This window comes from Mastomys coucha, unplaced genomic scaffold (assembly GCF_008632895.1).
Source record: "Mastomys coucha isolate ucsf_1 unplaced genomic scaffold, UCSF_Mcou_1 pScaffold18, whole genome shotgun sequence".
Lineage (NCBI taxonomy): Eukaryota > Metazoa > Chordata > Mammalia > Rodentia > Muridae > Mastomys > Mastomys coucha.
In genome coordinates, this window is record NW_022196900.1 from 90168341 (window position 1) to 90173281 (window position 4941).

Consider the following 4941-nt stretch of genomic DNA (forward strand, 5'->3'; position numbering starts at 1 on the left):
TGCTGAGGAGAAAACTCAGTGCTGGCTGGCACATGCTAGGCACATGCCCCCCATGGCTGAGCCCTACCCTCAAATCCTCAGTCTGGGTTTTGTTTGTTTGGGGTTTGGATTTTTGTTGTTCATTTGGTGTTCTGCTCCCACCCCCCACAGGACACTGCTGTGTTGTTCTGGCTGGCCTCACACTGGTGGCAATCCCCCTCCCTCAGGCTCCCAATTCCAGGTGTGACGGTTTACATTTTTTTTTTTTTTTTTTAATATCTGTGAGAGTGTGTATGGGTGTGCATCGTGGCACATGTGTGGTGATCAGATGACAAGCTACAGGTCCCAGGAATTAAACTCAGGTCATCAGGTTTGCTAGCAAACACCTTTATACGCTGAGCCATCTTGTAGATTCTATTGTATATTTTAAAAATAGAACAATCCCAGCCACACCCCCATTGTATCACCTCAGGAAGTAAAGACATCAAGGAATACAGTTACTTGCCCACTTTTCACCAATGGCAAAGTTGGACAAAAGAAAAAAATGCAAAAGTTAAGTTTTTCCCCCCTCTCCCCAGGCAGGGTCTTATGTAGTTCAGAGTAGCCTTGAACTCACTACTATCTGAGGCTAGCCCTAACCTCCTGATTCTCCTGTCACCTCCCAAACGCTGGAATTACAGGAACACACCATCATACCCCAGGTAAAGCTATTCTCTAAGATGAGGAAGGAATGAGACTAAGAAAACAGGGAAGATTCAGGTGAGCAACAGGAACTAGGGTGTAGAGAAATACAAGACTCACTGACAGACTCTCGTGGGTTAACTGGGAAATGTTAGTTCTCACACTGTAGAACTCACTACCATAGCTTTCCTGGCAGAGCATGCCCATAACCCTGTGATCACTCTCCAGTACTGAAGAAAGGAATGTCTGTGTGTGTGTGTGTGTGTGTGTGTGTGTGTACTCTCGAGCTAAAGTGGAAAGAGCAAAGCCTCTGTACTGGGGTCAGAACATCACATTCATCCCATACCTTCAAGAGACCAGCTTGTCATGCAGGTCATTTCTTTACGCTTCTGTCTTTTCTTCTGACTGAGGAGGAAGGAGACTGAACAAAGGGCCTATGGAGTCAGTCTTCCAGAGGCAGGAGAAAAAGTCAACCAGGCTACACAAGTTCAAGGCCAACTCCAATCTACAGAAACCTTTGTCTCAAAAAGCTAACCAGCTTGAGAGATGGTTCAGTGGTAATGAGCCCTCTTTGTTATTCTCAAAAAACCTCAGGTTTGATTCCCAGGACCCACATGGACATTCACCACTTCCTTGGACATCAGACATACAACTGGTACACAAACATCCATGCAGATAAAACACTTATACATATAAAACAATAAAGATAAATAAGCAAAATCAATAATAATAACCACCATCATCACCATCATCATCATCTAACCAAAATGCCTCTGATAGTAATAAGCTTTCTAGGAATCCTTAGAGGGCTCCAAGCAAAGGAAGTCAAAACAAGCTAAAGTAGAGATATGGGGAAATCTGGAGCTAATCAAGAACTTCAGACCAGGCTGGGTTTGGTGGCAGCACACAGGAGGCAGGCAGAAGACAATGCATTGGAGGCTATGCTGGTGGACACAGCCAGCTCTCGGCCAGGCAAAGGCTACATGCTGAGACCCTGTCTCCAAAGAAAACTCAGAGAGATGACCAGAATGAAGGAACAGCCAAAATAAGAAAAATGAGAAATGGAGAGTCCAGAGCAGATGTCCCAGGAACTGTTTCTAAGTACTTCACTTCAGGCTGCTATCAGCAGGATAAGCCACTTGAAACCATTAATACTGTGTTACAAAATGGCTCTTTTTTTGTTTGTTTGTTTGCTTGCTTTTGTTTTGTTTTGTTTTGATACAGGGTTCCTCTGTATAGCCCTGGCTGTCCTGGAACTCACTCTGTAGACCCGGCTGGCCTCAAACTCAGAAATCCAGAAATCCACCTGCCTCTGTCTCCCAAGTGCTGGGATTAAAGGTGTGTGCCACCACTGCCTGGCACAAAATGGCTCTTTCAACTTAACATTTAACATGCCCTTTGGAAACATCAAGACTCCACAGTGACAACTAGCAAGTAGCTAATTTACATTTAATTTAAATGATAGATTTGATTTTTTTTGACAAAGCTGCAATTATTCAATTTACTAGTAAAATTACTATTATGTGGACTCTAACTCAAAATAAAAGGAATATGTAAGTTGGGAGTGGTGGCACATACCTTTAATCAAAGAGCTAGGGAGGCAGGGATAGGTGAATCTCTACAAATAGAAGGCAACCTGATCTTCACAGAGTTCCAGGACAGAGACACATAGTGATGTGCTATCTCAAAAAAAGAAAGATAGAGAGGAATGTGGAGACATACAGTGATGCGGACTCAGTGGTACAGGGCTTGCTTAGTGTATATATGGCTTGCTTTCTTTTTTCTTTTTCTTTTTCCTTCTTTTCTTTTTATCAAGACAGGATTTATCCATGTAGTCCTGGCTGTCCTGGAACTCACTCTATAGACGGGTCTGACCTCAAAGTCAAGAGATTGACCTGCCTCTGTCTCCAGGATGCTGGGACTAAAGGTGTATGCCATCACGCCATCACCTCCCAGTGTAGGGCCTTTTTTTTTTTTTTTTTTTCCCAAAACAGGGACTAGAGGAGGGAAGAGGGACAGGTATAATACTGGAGTTTCACATGATGAAGGCCTAGTGATTGATCCCAGGCATTGCAAAAGCAAAAGAGCCAGTAAGATAGCTCATTGGTAAAGGCATTTACTACCTAGCTTGATGAGTTTAGTCCCAACAGCTCACAGGTTGAAAGAATGGACTTTTAGTTGCCCTCTGACCCCCATATGTCCACTATAGCATGCATACACATATATGGGCACACAACTTAAATAACAGCACTCAGGAGGCAGAGGCAGGAAGATCTCTGAGTTTAAGGCCAGCCTGGTCTACAGGGTGAGTTCCAGGACAGCCAGGGCTACACAGAGAAACCATGTCTCAAAATCAAAAACAAAAGCAAAAACAATAACAACAAAAAACAAGAACAAACTGGGCGGTGGTGGCCCATGCCTTTAATCCCAGCACTTGGGAGGCAGAAACAGGTGGATGGATGTCTGAGTTTGAGGCCAGCCTGGTCTACAGAGTGAGTTCCAGGACAGCCAGGGCTACACAGAGAAACCCTGTCTCGAAAAACAAAGCAAACAAAACAAAACAAAACAAAACAAAAACCCCTGAAAACAAAAAGAAAAGAAAAATAAATAAAAATTTAAAAAAGAATAGCTTGGCTGGAGTGATAGTACATGCCTTTGATTACCATGCTCTAGAGGCAGAGGCAGGTGGATATCTATGGGTTCAAAGCCAACTTCATCTATATAGTGAATTCCAGGACTATATAAAAAGAGCCTGTTTAAAAAAAAAAAAAGATGAGGTGGTATCTGATTAAATGCATCTCTCTATGAAGAAAGATCAATAATATCCAGTACCACACAAAAAAAGCCACCAACCATAAGCAGGAAAAGGCTGGCAGTGATGCAGTGATGAACCTCTGAAAGGACAGGGGCATCCCAACTGCAAGGCTCAGAAACTTCAAACCCATCCCTGCCTCGTCCTCGTGAGGGAACTGAAAGACACAAGACGCATTTAGTTACAGCACTCTGGGTTTCTGGAAGAAGGAACCAGTTCTAGGGAACTAAAAAAAACCTGAAAACAGTAGTTTCAGGGTGGCTCAACCTTTGCCATCCAAATGCAAAGGGTGGGTGATGGATTTGGGTGCTGTTGTGACCTATGTCTGGAGACCTGGGGTTTGCCCTCACTCCTCTGATAGCTGCTGGGCGATCTTGAACAAATGTACAACTTTCAAAATCTCAAGTTTTGCATGTGCGAGAGAAGTGGAAGGAGAAGTATCCGGGAGTTCAGGGGCAGCCTCCACTCCTCAGTGACTTGCAGGCCAGGCTGGGCTGGAAGACTATCTGAAAAGGGAAAAATTTCAATCATGAGTCGTTTCCATTTTGTTCTGTTTGGCTTTGTTTTCTGTCTTTACAAACACAGTTACAAATATTTGCACATTTTTTTCTGAACTGTTTGACTAGAGGGACATCATATGCTTTTTACTTCTCTCTCTACCAAGGACATCATTCTTTCATGTAACCACAGCACTGTACAACAATCTAGCAGTGGTATACAGCTATTCGACCCATGGTTCCTCTTAGATTCTGTCGGTTGTCCTAACAACATCATTAAGCCACTATTTTTTCTGGTCCAGAACCAAATCCAAAACCACCATCACCTTTGGTTTTTGTGATTCGTTTGTCAAGGAGACAAAGTCTTGACCGGTTCCCCAGGCTTTTCTTTTCTGTTTCCTGACCTTCACGACATGTTTGAACAGTACCGGTCAGTTAGTTTATAAAATGGCTCTCAGTGGGGTTTGTTTGACATTTCCTTGTGACTAGATAAAACGTGTTTGTGTCTGGTAAAACTACCACTGCAGCAGTGCCATGTCCTCATGCCTCTATTATTATTAATTACACGAATGTAGATAGGTGCAGGGGCTGGTGCTGAAGGGTGTCAGGCTTCAGATGCCTGGAGCAGGAGTGTGAGCTCTAGTGTGAGCTGTGGAACCTGGGTGCTAGGAACCAAAGCCTGGGTCCTCTGGAAAAGCACCAGGTGCTCGACATTTTTGGTTGTTGTTTTGTGACAGGGTTTCTCTGTGTAGCCCTGGTTGCCCTGGAACTCACTATACATAGACCAGGCTAGCCTCGAACTCACAGAGAGCCGCCTGCCTCTGCCTCCTAAGTGTTGGGATTAAAGGCGTGGGCCACCACCGCCCGACTGGCAGGCAGATTTCTGAGTTCAAGGCCAGCCTGGTCTACAGAGTTAATTCCAGGACAGCCTGGGCTACACAGAGAAACCTTGTCTCAAAAAAAAAAAAAAAA

The 4941-nt window shown here is 44.0% G+C and overlaps 1 long non-coding RNA gene across 1 annotated transcript in view; it reads right to left on the reverse strand.

Annotated features, from left to right (window-relative positions):
• Positions 1 to 4941, reverse strand: part of LOC116096799 — a 27784-nt gene that overhangs the window by 17284 nt on the left and 5559 nt on the right. The window contains exon 3 of the long non-coding RNA XR_004121117.1: positions 3514 to 3978. This is a non-coding gene — a long non-coding RNA (uncharacterized LOC116096799). The remainder of the gene's footprint in view (positions 1 to 3513; positions 3979 to 4941) is intronic.